This window comes from Mus caroli, chromosome 12 (assembly GCF_900094665.2).
Source record: "Mus caroli chromosome 12, CAROLI_EIJ_v1.1, whole genome shotgun sequence".
NCBI classification, from domain to species: Eukaryota; Metazoa; Chordata; class Mammalia; order Rodentia; family Muridae; genus Mus; species Mus caroli.
The window spans coordinates 77,071,734-77,088,699 of NC_034581.1; the positions used below are offsets into that span (position 1 = coordinate 77,071,734).

Consider the following 16,966-nt stretch of genomic DNA (forward strand, 5'->3'; position numbering starts at 1 on the left):
TATGTACAGAGAAGCAGTCACATGAAGGCTGGAGCAGCGCTGCCACAGAGCAGGGTTGTGTTAGAACCGAGGCCTGGAGGAGACCCCTTGTTCCTGCGGGGAAACATGCTCCCATCAGCACCTCAATCTCAGACTCCCCTCCCCCCAACCCCCACTCCACTTACTCATTTTTGTTTTAGCCTTTCAGTTTGTGGCCTTTTGCTATGGTAGCCCCGAGAAACTAACATAAGCCTGGTCAATTGGTCTTCCTTTTATGACTACCAAGAAGGCTGTTTTAGGTGACCCTGTGTAGACCTGGAGGCTGAGGTGGGGGATGTCTGAGACCTGACATACCCAAGTGCCTTCCCAGGAACCTGTGCTCCAGTCTCTCAGCACCAGAAACTGAGGGCATCACACAAAACATAGCCTTCCTGGTTCTTACCACGTTCCCATCCATTCTCTGCAACAACTAAAACCAAAGCAATGAGAGGCAAACCACCTGGATTTCTGCCATGATTTGGAAAACAAGGAAGACCTGGGCACCAGGCTCTGGTAGCTCAGTGACTGACCAGAAAGGCTGCCCCTACACAGGCAAGGGGCCTTGGTGCTCTTTGGTGTCATATGCTCAGGCTTGTAGATGAAAGAACCTGGAACTCTGGCAGGGTAAAGGGGGATGCTGGCTTTCCCTTGGAGGATCTAGGTGATGAGCTTCCTGTCATGGGCTAAGATAGATTGCCAGGCTGGGCTTACCTACTGCAGCAACCCTTACTGGCTGGGGCACAGTCACAGGCAGGATCCTTAGTCTCTCAGTCTCTGGTTCCTAACCTATACATGGAGATAATGGTGCTGCTCACCTCAGAGGCGTGCCGAGAGAGAGAAAGGATTTCATGCCCGTCAGGAAATAAGATCCTGATGGTAAGCAGCCGCCCCATAAATGCCCACGTGTCTAGTTCTGTATTCAGGAAAACCTTGTTACCGTTTATCCAGAGTGCTGTACATATTTTATAAAAAAACCTCTCTACTTAACTGCTCCGTTTTCCTTGCTCCTCCCACCCCTCCTTGGAGCATCACACATATTAAGAGATGGAACACTAGTTCACACACACAGATGCAGGGCTGGCCTAGTGGAGACTTGGCAGGGAAAGCTCCTGGGAAAAGTCTCCTGTGTTACCTGTGTTCCCTGTTGTTTAGGTTTCAGTGACCAAGGACTCAACTTGGTGACTGGCCTCCTGGGGCCTTCAGAGTCACCAGGGGTCTCTCTAATTAGCTGTACTGTTGAACACACAGGCATATATCCTGCAGGCAAGAAGGGGGGCTGGGGAAAGCGCTTCACTTGAGATCCCGGAAGCAAAGAGAGACCCACTAAGGGCATGTCACCTGTGATCTGGTGTGTGCTGGTAGACACCAGGCAGGAAAATGTCAAGGATCCAGTCCCCAGAAGCCATTTTCCCCGGCTGATTCCCCTTCAAGGTCACCCTTGAGCAGTGCTGACTCGTTCAGCTCATATTTGCTGACAGATTTTCATTTTCCATGGGGATTTATTAAGCACATCTGTGTGCCAGCTCCATCCCGGGGCCTCAGCAATAAATAAAAGGTGAGGTAAGACACTGGCCTGCCTTCAGGGAGTGGGCAGCTTTGTCACTGGGAGAGTGACAAAGAGTCCTGTGGCCAGCAGTACATGGAGTTGGTGGGGTGTGGGTGTTGTCTATGGGATTCTAGGAGAGGGATCCTCACGTAGCTTGCATTTGGGCCTGTGGGTTCCCGGGGTGGGGAGAGGTCATATTTGGATTTTATTGATGTGTGATGTCCTTGTAAGACTGAGCTTTGTAAGACAAGGATCATGACTATCTTTAAAATTGTGTGTATGAGTGTGCGTGTGTATGAGTGTGTGTGTGTATGAGTGTGTGTGTGTGCGCGTGTGCGCGTATGTATATGCATGAGCACATGCGTATGTATGGAGGCCAGAGGTCAACCTTGGGTCTCGTGCCTTACACACTATCCACTTTATTTTAAAGACAGCGCTGGCCTGGAACTCAGCCAAGTAGAGTAGGCTGGCTGGCCAAAGGGCCCCTGGGATACACCTGTCTCTACATCCCCAGTGCTGGGATTAATTAGAAGTATGTGCTACCACACCTGACTTTTAAGATGCAGCTTTTGAGACTCAATCTCGGGTTCTCCTGTTTGTATTGATGAGTAAAGTTGATATCTAAGCTGAGAGCTGCAGGCTGAGGAGCTGGTCAGGAGGAAGGTGGGGGTTGTAGAAGCAGGGGATAAAAGAGAACATAAATCATAAAAAGGACATAAAAATGACCATCTGGGAGGGAGCAGTACTTAAGTGAAAGAGCACAGTGGTCTTCCAATAAAGCTTTATTTATAAAATTGGGTGGCAGGCCCCATTTGGCTTGTGGACCATAGTTTGCTGAAGTGAGTGGTTAACTGGAAAGACTTTCCATATAATCCTTTTGCATATGAGGGAATTAAAACCAGGAGGTTTGGTTATTTGGTCATTGCAGTAAAAACACAGCCTGAATATGTAGCAGAGGGTGGCCTAGTCGGTCATCAATGGGAGGAGAGGCCCTTGGTCCTGTGAAGGCTCTATGCCCTAGTGTAAGGGAATGCTAGGGCCAGAAAGTGGGAGTGGGTGGGTTGGGGAGTAGGGGGAGGGGAGAGGGGAGAGGGTATTTTCAGAGGAGAAACCAAGAAAGGGGATTACATTTGAAATGTAAATAAAGGAAATATCTAATTAAAAAGAAAAAGGAAAAGAAAACAAAACCCAAGAAACACAGCCAGATTACGTTGGTTTCAAAGTTCATATTCTTTTCAGCAAACCATGAAACTTGGCTTCTCCTATTCCAAAGTGAGTGATATAAAAGAGGAGATAAAATAAGTGCCTCATGGTCACAGACCATGGCAAAAGCTCTAAGTACGTGTAAGATGGTTTCAAGCATAGGCCTTCTATTTGCTTGTTTTATGGTCTCTTCTCTTCTCTTCTCTTCTCTTCTCTTCACCCCTCCCCTCCCCTCCCCTCCCCTCCCCTCCTCTCCTCTCCTTTTCTTTCTTTCTTTTTGAAACAAGCTCTTACTTTGTATTTCAGGCTGTCCTCAAACTTGTGTTACTTCTCTTGCCTGAGGCTCCCAAGTGCTGGGGTTATAGATGTGAATCACAGTGCCCAGCAAGAGGATAGGCATGCATTTTTAATTTTTATTTATATACACGTATGTGAATATATACACTACATGTGTGCAGGTGCCTATGGAAGCCGAAAGAAAACATCAGATCCTCTGAAGCTGGAGTGACAGGTGGTTATAAATATACCCAACTAGAGTGCTGGGAACTGAACTCATGTCCTCTAGAAGAGCAGCAAGCCCCTTTAACTGCTGAGCATCCCGATATTAGTCCCCAGTGCTAGCATTCATTTTTTTGTTTGTTTGTTTTTGTTTTTGTTTTTGCAGGAATCAGAGTAAGTTTCCCTGTGGAAGTAGTCTGAGCTAACTGTTGAAGAGAGATGTAATTTTAGCATATGGAGAGGGGTCAGGAGGCAGGAAAAGAGCCTTTCAGGCGAAGAGAGAAACTCAAGGCAAGTTTAGAACATCCAGGACTCTAAACTCAGCTGAATATAATGACCTTGGGTGTCAGCCGAGATAAGAATGGATTATGAAGAGGGTTAGATGCTAAGGATTAAGATCTGGACTTTAAATTGAGGGAAGCACCGAGCCTATTTGAGCAAGATTGCAAACCCACGCATTACTTCAAGAAGAACCAGCTGATTTGCTTGTATAGGATATTTTGCAGGAGACCACACAGCCTTCAGGAATCCACTTGGGAAATGACTACAGAATCTTTGCATGATGAACAATCTAAAGAAAACAGAGCGTGAGACCAACTCTTTACTTATTCTCAGGACCTGGAAACTTGTATGCTTTTGTAGAAGAATGGCCAGAAAGCCACGTAAGCTCAGATCCACCAAGGCAATATGGCTAGCATAAGATGCTCTAAAGAGGACCCAAGGACTTTTGCTATCAAGTCCAGGAAAGAGACAAAAGAAGGGTAGAGAATGGGCGGGGGAAGTGCTGGGCTGGGCTACTTCAATGGATGAACCAAGGGAGGAGATGCCTCCAAGTAAAGGAGGGTCATCAGAATGCATGCCACACACAGGAGGCCAGAGCAGGGACCACCATCGGAAGAAAATTGGCCCTAGGACTCCCACATGTACACTAGTTCCTTACATGAAATGGCAGAGCACTGCAAATAACCCTGGGATATCCCCTGTATACTTAAATCCAGATATTTTACAATACCCAGAACAATGTAGATACCATGAAAAGGAAGTTTGTATATATTCAGGGAAGATGTAATTAAAAAATACTTTTGTTCCTTGATTGACTTTCTGACACCCCTCCCCATCTTACATCCCCCCCCCCACTGAGGTGGGATGCTTTCACAAAAGACCACTGACCTTGGTGATCACATAATTATTACTGTGGGTGATACCCAAGAGTTGTTTCAAGTGTGGGCTCCCGTGCAGTCGATACTGAAAGAAGAGAGAAGAGGGACTGTTGAAGCTCGTCTTTTCTGTCTGTGACTCATTTTCTGGTTTGGGAATCCCATGGGTGTCCTGGACTGAGAATCGCATCTGCTTTGGCCCCAAAGCTTTCATCTCCACATGAAAGCACTGAGTGGATCCTTAGATCCATTTCTGTGGGGTGGGGTGGGGTGGGATGGGGTGGGGTGTGTGGGGCAGTCATTTGCATTTGACTTGACTCTGCCTTTGGCCTGGCCTGTAGTCTCCTCTGCAGCACGCAGACTTATACACCACTGCACCACTGTGAAATTGTCTAGCAAATGCTTTCCATGGCCATGGCCCTGCTAAATTTAGAACACGTTGGAGTCCCCGATGAGCTCTCAATCAGTGTGGTCAAAACGGAGAGTGCCTGATCTGGAAACTGTAGAGGTGGCCCATTGGTGGGACCAGATTATTGTGATGAAAACCAGTCTCACCTTCAAAGATTCCTTCAAAGATTCATTAGGGGCTTGCTGTACAGTGCTGTGAAAATATATCTCCTGGGCCTTATTTAAGCAAAAAGTCTCAAGCAAGTCACCCCCAAAACCTGTGAATATTTTACAACAGTGCTTTCAAAGGTATTAAATAAAAACAGACACAAATATACATATCACATGGACAACAGCAAAACTAATAAAGCCAATTGTAGAATTTCAACTGGAGATGGCTTTACCAGTTAAAGCAAAAGTCGGGTTCCCCCTCCTTCCCTCCTTCTGCACCTCAATTTGTGGAGTCCATGACATCATTGTTTGGTCTTAAATGAATGGTGGACACAAGAAGCAGCAGTTTGAATTAGTTTTGTCCCCTGGTAGACTTCTCCCTGTCCTCTACCACTGGAACAGTTACATTCTACCTACCTACCCAAACTTCTCTGGAATGCTTCAGAGATTGGAAATGTCACATTGTTCTTGAATTTGTCATAATTTAGTTCTGAAGTATTTAGATACACATTAATCTCCCATGACTTTACAAGAATCCATGAGCTCCGTACAGAACCAAAACAGCATCATTAAATCTATTAGAGGTGAAGGAGCTGGGACTCAGAGTGGTTTGTGAACTAGCCCATAGAACGTGGTACTGATGATGCAAAGGTCATAGTTTTTAGCCTCTAATTAGTTCCCTCCCCCCATGCCTTTGGCTGGCATTTTGACTTCAGTGTTTGCTTTCCTTCTTAAGCCCTTCAGTGTCCAAGCAATGTTATAGGATCATCTTGGGCTCTGGAAGGACATTGATTGTCCAGGGCCAGGGAGCAGAAACCACAGACTCCAAATGACAGTTGCCCTCAGCAGAGGTTTGGCTTTTAGCAAATAGAGGTCTTTTATTAGGGGAAGGTATATGTGTAGGCCAGAAGCTTGCCAGGTTTTCCAGGAGTGGGAACTCCCAGGATTCCAGGGGTGGTTAATGATGAGTTTGGGGGACTCTGCAAAGGGGAAGCCCCTGAGAGCCAGCTCCACTTCAGACCCATTGCTCTGAATTTTGTGCATTATCTAGATATTGTTGACCTTGGTACAAATGTCAGGTCTGTATGCCCACCGGCCTTACAACTGTTTATTCACCCAGCCTCAGATGGAAAATATTATAGAAAACACACATCTGTATTGAACAGGCCCAGGCCTTGTTATCATTCTCCAAACAGTACAGTGATACAGTCAATGTTGCTTTATATTGTATTAGGTCATCTAGAGGTGATACAATGTCTATGGGCTGTTATGCTCAGATCATATGCAAATTCTATGCCACTTTACCTAAGGGACCAAACATCTGGAGATTTTGCTCTCGGCGGGGTTCCAGATACACTTATTCCTTGGTGGACACTGAAGGAGAGCAGTGTTTCATTTCAGACCCAAGCTTGTTCACCATGGTTCAGAGATCAGCCTGCTATCTGCTTTTGTGGTCCTTCCTGTGTGTGCCAGCCTGCACTTCAGTGACATCGAATGCTTGTCCTGCTGCAAAACAGAACTTATTGACTCTGCCAAGAACTCAGCCCTCAGATAGGTTTTAAATATTCTTAACCCCGGGAAGCTGGCCCAAGAAATGGCTTATTTGTTCCCCCGTACCACTCAGTACATAACCCCTGACTTCCTGCCGACTGGAGACACTCAGAGTGCCAATCAATAAAGCGCTCTTACTCCCGTGTTTTTGAGCAATGAGAAAATGCATGAAGGGGAACCCCTGAAAGAGGAATTAAATATTATCATTCTGTGGCTTAACACTGCCCACACTGTGCTTTAACCACCATTTTTTTATTACAGTGAGGAGATTTTAAAAGCAGTGTTATTGAGACATAATTCACTAGAATACAACTCACCCATGCAAAGGGTGCAATTCAACATTTTTGGTGTACTATAATAATGTCTTTGATATATTATAATCATTAGACATTTTCTTATACTAGGCAGAGAAGTTTATTAACCTTTCCTCAGACCTTATTCCTGGGCTTCTTCAGCTTCATTTGTTACAAAGAAATGAATTGTGTGTAAACGACAATTTCAAAGGGCTGCAGTATCCAGGGGGCTGGGCTCAAATATTAGAGATCTAGATTTTATCAGATCCATACACAAAAGCATTTTAGGAAGCCACCATGATATGAAATAGCAGACCCAGTAACTTCTACAAGTTTCATCTATTTTGGAAGTTTCCCTGATCCAGTGCCTCGTTCTTTGAAGCCTTATCAACATTCTCCACAAGATCTAGAGTGTTGTCATCACCATAGTCACCACCACCACCATCCTTCTCTCCAGTGACAAAGCCAAGACCTCAGTGCCAGCATCAGGCAAGGCCTTCATGGCTTGCTGAACATGGTAGAGGGGCGTGCCGGCAAGAGAGTCAGAGGGAGCGCAACCCAAGCCACACTTCTATCGGTGGGTCTCCAGAAGTAACCCACTCCCTGAAAAGTGGTATTAGTCCATGAGTGCCTTTAAGAGTCTACATCTGGGGACCATCACTTTGGTAATCAGGTTCAGCATAAGTCTTTGGTAAGACAATGAAACCAAATATTTCATCAGCCATCACTACCATTTTCAAAACTCTTCATCATCACAAAAGAAAGCTCCATACCCATGAATAATAACTTTTCTGTGAGACCTGGAATAGTCTTTGACTGTTATTTTCATATTATATTAAACCTTTGAAGAAAATGTTTTCTTTATTTTCCTCTTTTCCTTCCTTTCCATTTCCTTTCTTATTTCTTCTTTTGAGACAGGGGCTCACCATAAAGCCCAGCCTAGCCATGAACTCACAACGATTCTCCTGCCTCAGCCTCTTGGGTGCTGGTCTACCACACCTAATGACCATTTTCCATCACCCCCACTTGCTTTAGAAGTTTGCTCTTTTAGTGGAAGCCCACACATCACACATCATAGTCATGTTTTCGTTGCTGTGATAAAGTGCTATGACCAAGAGCAAACTGTAGAAGAACAAGTTTGTTTTGGCTTACAGTTACAGTTACTGGGGCTTAGAGCCCCAAATGGAAGGGGCGGCATGAATGTGGTAGCAAGAGTGGGAAGCTGGCTGGTCACATTTCATCCACACAAAAAGCAAAGCCCACCACCAGTGACATATGTCCCCCAGTAATGCTGCTCCTAAAGACTGTATAACCTCCCCAGCCAGCACCAGAAACCAGGGACCAAGCATTCAAATATTTGAGCATAATGGGGGGGCATTGCTCACTCAAGCCACAGCAGTATGTGATACCCACTGGACTCACTGAGGAATCTGCCTGTAGGACATCACTGGGATCTTGCTCACGATGCTGCAGGAATAGGGTGGAAGACTAGCGATAAGAAGCAGATGTGCCAGGCATAAAGCCTCGTTCTTCTCAGTAGAACTAGATTCTTGAGTTGGGAGGCCATGGCTTGAATGCCCCCTCCAAGGCATATGCTAAAACTTAATGTCAATGTGATGGGTTTAAGATGTGGCATCCCAATGGTACTGATGAGTGAATGCTGCTGTCTTGGGAGTGGGCTACTTCTGGTGGGAATAAATTCCTGGTAGGAGCATGGCTTGAGCCCTACCCCTTCTCTCTGACTGACATGCTTGCATGCCCTTCTACCCTGCTCAGTGTAACACGAAGGCCTTTACCAGGAGCTGACGCTGTGGTTTTTGGCCTTGCTGGCCTTCAGAACTGTGAGCAAAATGAACTTCTACTGTTTATCAATTACCTAGCCCATAGTATTCTCACAGAAGAGAGTGGTCTGAAGTATGTTATAATAGAGATGTGTCTCTCAGTTTCCCTATCATCCAGTTGTAGGATGTAGCAGGCTTAGCAGGCTGTCCCCAGGAAGGGACAGGTGCTTGGGTTAGCTAACTTTCAACCAAAGGGCCAGAGAGCATTGGCAGCTACGGGCTGAGTCCCCAGGGTTCAGAGCTGGGGATTTAAATACATTTGGTATTTCCTTAAGCTTTGCTGCCTATTTGGATCACCTTTGCAGTCTCAAAAAACTAACAAACAAACAAATAAACAATCAATCAAACAAACAAACCAAACCAAACCAAACCAAACCAAACCAAACCAAACCAAACCAAACCAAACCAAACCAAGTTTAGCAGGACATAGTGGTGCATACCTGTAACCCAAGCATTTAGCCAAAGCTGGAGCATTGCAAGTTGTAAGCTAGCCTGGGCTATATAGTGAGTTAGAGACTAGCATGAGCTATACAGTGAGACCTTCTCTTGCACCCCCAACCCCTCACATGAGGTAGGAGTTTCCTCAAGAACAAATAACAGCAACAATAGAATAAAACAAACTTCCTATGCCTGAGACTCTAACAGGCAACTCAGATTAGGAAAACTTCTTTAGTGAGAAGTCTCTGATAGAACAGAGCCACCATTTTTACTTTAGTGTAGGAACAGTCAGTGTTGTTAAGTGTATAGGAGGTGTCCACCTTCCCAAGTTAGAGGCAGGCGTTCCTCAGAACATAGGAAATGCCTGACTTGAGATTCAGGAACATTTGAACCTGGTTCATCCTTTACAAATGTTGTGAGTTCTAGTGTATGTTCTGCTAAGTCTTTGTCACTGGGAATCTGAATGGATTTGAGGGGTGGGTCAGTGGAGCACTTACACAAATCAACATGGAAGCAGTGAGCCCCTCTTAAAAATCTGCATGGAACCAAGACATGAAGAAATCCATTGCAATAACAAGGATGAAAGGAACAAGGGATAAGACTCTGCAGAGGTGACAACTGAGAGGTGACAATGGAAGGGTGGAGGCAGAGAACATCTTTATTCTCTTGGGGTGAGTATACATTGGTATGACATTAGTGGTAGGACAGCGTGCACAAGAATTCCTTTAGCACAAATGTCTTTTTCAACACCGGGGATCAAACCCTTGCACATGCGAGGCAAGTGCTCTACCACTGAGCTACAGCCTTAGCCCTGCGGAAGGAAAATGTCTTTGACACAGTAAATCTAATCCCACAAGTTTAGCCTGAGGAAATAATGGGGCAGAGTGTGAAGGTGAGTTCACAGGGTGCTGCTGCTGAGCCCTGCTGCTGAGCCCTGCTGCTAGCTCTAGGAAATGCGCAGCAGAACCCACCCCACCCGTGCTGATGGGGCCTTGACTGAATAAGCTCTGGCTCCTACCTGTGTACTTTTAAGTCATGGACAGTTAAAAACGTATTTGCTTTAAAAAAAAAAAAAAGTGATTCTCAGAAAGCCAGACCACGTGGCCATAGTGGGAAACATATTTTTCTTTGAGTAAAAGAATTTTAGATGAATTTTATTTTCCATCTCAAATATATTTTTTTATAGAACTGATACCCTAAAGCAATCTACCTGTATTTATCTAGTTTTATATTTTAATCTTCTGTTCATGAAAAGCGTGGACCCATTTCTAAGGTTACATCCATATCCACTCCCTAACTTCACCCATCACTCATGAATCAGCCTCAGTGGGAAGTCTATGAAATAATCAGTGTTTAGTTCTGGAATGTGGACTCATGGGATATTTGTATTTTTTCTTATACACATTTATATTGTAGAGATTTTAATAATGCCGTGGCAGGACTCTTGTACAGGGATGGAAAATGGTTTTTAACACACCGGTGTACTTGACTGGTCTTCTTCCGTCTAGCTTTGCACCTGTTTCATGAGCAGGGTCCTTGTGTTAGCATTTTTTTCTGCATGTCTTTCTTCTTGCCATCTTGTTTAAATAGCCTCTAGCTGAAGTGTTCCATGTTGTGTTGCTTTACTGACTTAGGGCGGTCAGTCACCCTTTGCCTTTGGTACCCAGCTGTGCATTTTCTGGTCCTTCATTGTTTTTATGCATTTGCTTTTCCCCTTAAGTGAAGTTCCACCTTTAGAAAGGACATTTCTGGGTATAGCATTCCTCTTCTGCTAACATGGTTTTGATCTGTCTATTAAATGGTATTATGTCCTCCCAAATATTGATATTGCATTAAATCATTCCATGTTTGCCCCCGAAAAGAGTGCTGAGCCTGTAAGGATTTCCAGGCAGGTAGGGAGGGTATGTACACCTAAAGAGAAAGGAGTGGTGGTGCTCCTGTGGTAGTGCTGTCAGAGGTGGAGGCTCTTTTGTGTGCATGAGAAACCCCAGCCATCCTTGGGCCCTAGATGAAGCCTCTTCCAGGTGTCCTTCTGGACTCTTCCAGGCTAGGCTAGAGCTGATTTCTCATAGTGCTAAAGACATCTTTTAATAAGAAGTGATCAGTGTCTGCTGTTTGACCTCCACACAGGAAACGTGGTCATCCCTTCCTGTCTCACCTCCTTGCTCTCATGCCCCTCATAAATAGAAGATTCCAGGAATGCTGTGCATCATTTCCAAGATGTGGTTATTAAACATGGAGGCTTTTATCTCGAATACTCTCTCTTGGCTCATTTCCCCTGTGGAGAGCCCATGGCCACCTTGGGAAGATAATTAGGACAAATAACTGAGAGAGGGTCATCTACTGATTTAAAAAGACAGAAGGTGGCCAGGAGTGAGTCTGGTCCCCTTTGCGAGGTTCAAATGGTATAGGATCTGCCAGGAGCTTGATTACAGCTTCCAGTCACCCACTTAACAGGGCTCCCAACTTCAGATCCTCCTAAACTCTGTGAGGCAGTAAATACAAGCTTGCTATGCAAGTTCTGAGCTTTGTGGATAATTCCTTCAGTGTTAGCCTAGAATTGATATAGATTTTAGTAGTAGAAGCAAGGTGCAATGTAACCAAAAATCTAAAATGTGAAACTAGCTTTGAACCAAGCACTCAGCAGTGGGAGAGGGTGAGGACCCACGAGTGTGCTAGGTAGGAGCTTTGAACTCAGCACTTTGAAGTCTGGGGGAACTGCCTGTGAAAGTGTCAAGGAAACTTGAGACAGGAGACTTCTTATATGTACCGCCAAAAAGTAATTAGCAACACTGTCCCCCACTGTCCTGTGGGAACTGGGCCCCTGGACAGGGTGATAGAATGAGAGAAACAGCTCCAGTTAAAAGTGCACTCTGATTTTTTTCTTTGTTCTCCTTCCTGGTGCTTGCTGTACAATTTCAAGAAGACAGATCATAGCCAAAGGCAGAGCAATTAGGGATGAGGCAGGTGCCACGGTGCCTGCCTGCAGTCTCAACAAGGGGAGGTTGCGGCAGGATGCTCAGGAATCCAAAACCAGTCTCAGCCACATACTTTGACTCTGCCTTATAGTAAAAATAAAAATCAACCAATCAATAAGTAAGCAAGCAAATAAATACATTGAATTAAATAGGATCTGAGACTTTGCTCATCTTGAAGATGCCTAGTGTCTACCTATGGTACCTGATTTATAACCAAGAAACAGCTTCTGAATGAAGACGACAGTCAGGGAGGTCCCAATTTGGTAAAACAAACTCCAAAGAAGAGTATGGCTATAAAAATCTTAGACATCAAAGATGTGTATGCAGGCGCTCTTTTGTAGACAAGGGCCCTCTAAGGTGATGGAAGCCTACCCTACATCTCCTTAGACTGACAGAGGGCTTCCTGGAAGTACAAGACCTCTGAGTTCAGCAGAAACCCACATAGAAGAAAGGCCAACTCAAAAGAGACATGTGGATAACCCCTTTAGTACAACTGACTGAGAGGATTTGTTGAAGACGTACAGAGTGTAGACAGTTAGGCTTGGAGAAGTACCATGAGCTGGAAAGAAATACATGGGCTTCAACAGGAAGAAGACCAAGTGTCCTTTGGGCATCTGAACATCAGCAAGTAGGAAGGTGACTCTGGAAGTGTGCTACCTTTCAGGGAGGATGGTGGAGACAGCAAGACTACGAGTCAGCGGGTAGTGCTGAGAGTCATGGAGAAATGGTCCTAGACCTGATCACGGACCTTCCGATGTTTGCTTGGCTTTCTACCATAGTTGCTCTCTTAGGTTCATCCCACATTCTGCTCTCTGTTTCTAGAGCTTCTCATTTGTTGGTCCCACCATTGTTAGGGGTAGGGGACACACAGACAGCTTGGCTCTTCAGTTGTGAATGTCTTAAAGCCAAGGGAACACCATTGAGAAGCCAGGGACTATACCCGAAGAACATTCTGTATTGAGACCCAAACTAGAGGACAGGATCTGGACTGAAGCTGATAGGGGATGATGAGGGAACATGGGAGAGGCTTGTGTGTATTACCATTAGGAAGAGTGAGTTGGAATAAGAGGGTAGCCTCTGAAGTGGTCCCCTGTGATTCCGGACTCCTGGGCCTCAGGTGGTTAATATCTCTTCTACTCTACTGGGGTTGGTCTGTGTGCAGGAGCATATGGTGGCAGTGATGGTGTGTCACTCCAAGATTAGTTCATTAAAGACTTCAGCTTCCATTTTGGGTATGCTCTTACTGTCTTGGATCACTCACTGGAGGGAAAGCCAGCTGTCATCTGTTAAGGACATTCAGCCCATATGGTGAGGAACTTGGAGCCAATAGCCATCCGAGTGAGCTCTCTTCACCAGTACCCTCTAATCCCAGTCAAGGCTCCAGGAGATAGAAGTTGGACCTATTGCTTGACCGTGACCCTGCGTAACACTGTGGGAAAGAGCTGCCACTGAAGGCAAGAATTCAGCCCTTAGCAATGCCCTTAGAGCATTGACTCTTTGTTGGCAAGTGGAAGTTTGGGTTTAGTGGGGAGGTTATTTATCATCCCAAAGGGGTTGAAATGTGCTAGAACATTCAGTGTGCTAGAACAGTAAGTATGCGAAATACCTGATACTCTCTACCTGAGAGCCTGGGGTAGATTAAACTTGAGACAAAAGATGCACAGTAATAGCCCCCAGTTTACCCATCAGGCTGGGGAATGTAGTGAACACTCCTGGTTTGTCACCATGGGGTACTGGAAGGAGCAAAATACCACCCTCACTCACTGTGCCAGTCTGGATGCAGGAGACTGTAGGAAGCTTGTGCTTGCTTCTCGGGCCAGCCAAGAGTAAAGGTGCTGACCTTGCTTTTATGCTTTGCTGTGATGAATCACAGCATGATCAATACTCTGGGACTTCTGCCAATCCTCCCAGCTATCAATGAACCTGAAAGCAGTCCCCCAAGACAGAGCCCCTAAACCAGAAGCATCCAGATCATCCTAGATTCCTGACTCCAGAAACGGAGATGCTTTGGAAGTCATTGAGTTTGGGGTTGTTTGCTATGTAGAAATAGGTGATAAATCTAGTAGAGTTTCTCACTTCTCTCCAGCGTATAGTGTAGAGCTTAGATCAGAAGGCCGACTGTGGCTTGGACATGAGGTGAGTATGTGCCCCAGAGGTTCAAGAATCTGGAAGGCTGATGTAGCAGCATGGAGATGGTAGAACCTTTAAGAGGTGGTACCTAGTAGAGGATCATTAAGGAACGGGGACTCCAACCAGATGGAAGTCTTAGTTAGGCTGTCACTGTGATGAAACACCATAATCAGAAGCAACTTGAGGGAAGAGTTTATTCACTTGCACTTCCATGTCACAGCTCATCATTGAAGGTAGTCAGGGCAGGAACTCAAACAGGGCAGGAAACTAAAGGCAGGAGCTGATGCAGAGGCCATGGAGGGGTGCTGCTTACTAGCTTGCTCTCCATTGCTTGTTCAGCTTGCTTTCTTATAGAAGCCAGGACCACCAGCTCAGGGGTGGCAATACTCACAATTGGTTGGGATCTCTCACATCAATCACTAATTAAGAAAATGCTCAAAGGCTTGCCTACAGTCTGATCTTATGGAGGCATTTTCTTGACTGAGGTTCTCTCCTTTCCAGCAGCTCCAGCTTCTGCCAAGTTGACATAAAGACTTGCCAAGACAGATATGTTATTTTGATGTATTTCCCTTTGTAGATGAATTGTTATTTTTCTACACACACACACACACACACACACACACACACACACTTCCTTTGTATTTTTGATATTTTAATTATAGGATGTCACGGAGAGACTATTTTTATATCTGTTTTAGGGTCTAAATGCCTTTGTGTTCGGGTGTTGTAGTGGTTTGAATAAGAACAGCCCCCATAGGCTCATATGTTTGGATGCTTAGTCACCAGGGAGTAGCACTATTTAAGGGTTCAAAGCAGTAAGAGTTGTAGCCTTGTTGGAAGCGTGTCATTGGGGGGTGGGCTTGGAGGTTTCAAAAGCCAAGTCAAGCCCAGAGTCTCTCTTGGCCTATGGACCAGAATGTAACTCTTAGCTACCTCTCCAGCACCATACTTGCCTGCTGCCATACTCCCTGCTATGATAATAATGGACTATACCTCTGAACCTGTAAGCAAACCCCCAGTTAAAGACTTTATATTATAGGAGTTGCTTTGGCCATGGAGTCTCTTTAAACAGTGACTAAGACAGGTGTCCAGTTCTTTCTCTAGATTTGGGGATTTTTTTTTCCTGCTATAATTTCATTGACTATATTCTGTATTGCCTTAATTTTAAAACGCAATGACTTCTTTTATTCTATGGATTTTCAGACTAGTCTTTTGGTCTTCTCCCCTTAGAGCTTGGGCACTGTGGTTTGTTTGTTTGTTTATTGTTCCTTCTTGACGTTTGAGCGTAGGTTTGGCTAACCTTGTCCTCCCTCTACCCCTTACAGTTTCTTCTCCTCAGTCGAATCTGTTGATTATGTTTTCCACTGTGTTTTTTTATTTAGTTCAATGAGCTTTTTATTCTCTACATTTCTGCATCTTTTCTAAATCTGTATTTCCACGCTGAACTTTTTTTCTTCGTCACTGACTTTCTCATCCACAGTGCTTTACCCATGTTGCCAACCCTGTCTTTTGTGTTGCTGGTTCTCCTCCCGAGGTCCTAGGTAGAATTAATTTACTTGTGTGTATCCCCTTCGAGGGCTTTTGATTACTTCTGCTAGCAGACTTTTGAAGTGTTCACCTGGCGTTTTATTGGTTTTGTAATATTTGCATTCAGTGAGTGAAGTGTTACAATCTTTGGGAGGCATTGTGTTGCCTCGTTTTTCCATGTTTCTTGCAGTTTTGTGCCATGAGTAACGAATTTTTTCATTTAATATTTTTGACACTTCCATACATGTGTATAATATATTCTGACCATGGTAGCCTGTTAGCTTCTCTTGTCCCCTTCCTACTCCTGTTGCCCACTTTCTTCCCAACATGGTCATTTCTAACTTTCATATCAGTGTGTGTGTGTGTGTGTGTGTGTGTGTGTGTGTGTGTGTATGTGTGTGTGTGTGCAGGCATTGTGAAGGTAGCCACAATTGTCTTCATGATTTCAATGGCCCCTCAAATCATACATGATGTAAGAATGCACTTAAAATTGCTTTTATCTCACCGAGGACCACAATCCAGAAAATGGGAAAACTAACATAGACTCTACTGTGATGTTATGAATTATCTGGGTAAATGTGGAGCTAGTGAGTGGATGAGGTAAGGAAGGGAGGCAGGGAGAGAGGAAAAAGTAGAGGAGAAAGCAAGTTAAATAAACAGAGGGATGAGGCAGGAGAGAGAAGGGTGTTACAGAGCAGAGAGCAGAACAAGAGGCTGAAACCGTAAAAGTGATGACAACTACTTCCCGGTGAGAAGAAAGCCTAAGAACAAAGTTAGACAGATGTAAGAAGGGGATAAAAAAAAATCAAATCCTGATATATTTAGAAAGATAAAACAACAGCGAAACAAGTAAAAACTAAACATGCCATTAAGACGAGGTCAGAATATCCCACTGCTGTGGTAGAGAAAATAAAATAGTCAAAAACAGAAAAAAAGCATAAAAATTATGTCAAAGCGTGAAGAAGGTCAGTTAGAGTATTTTCAATAGAATAGAATGCATGTGGTGTTAAAAGTGCAATGCAGTGCTCGCTTCGGCAGTACATATACTAAAATTGGAACGATACAGAGAAGATTAGCATGGCCCCTGCGCAAGGATGACACGCAAATTCGTGAAGCGTTCCATATTTTTAAGAGAAACAGGAAAACACATCCAATCAGATGATGGAAATGAACAAAACCATACTAGACCTAAAAAGGGAAGTAGACACAATAAAGAAAACCCAAAATG

The 16,966-nt window shown here is 44.6% G+C and overlaps 1 protein-coding gene and 1 non-coding gene across 9 annotated transcripts in view; both read left to right on the top strand.

Moving 5' to 3' along the window:
* Positions 1-16,966, top strand: part of Rgs6 (regulator of G protein signaling 6) — a 516,963-nt gene that overhangs the window by 47,651 nt on the left and 452,346 nt on the right. The window lies entirely within an intron of this gene.
* LOC115032899 lies at positions 16,761-16,867 on the top strand. Its single transcript, XR_003838547.1, has one exon. It is a non-coding gene; the product is annotated as a U6 spliceosomal RNA (small nuclear RNA).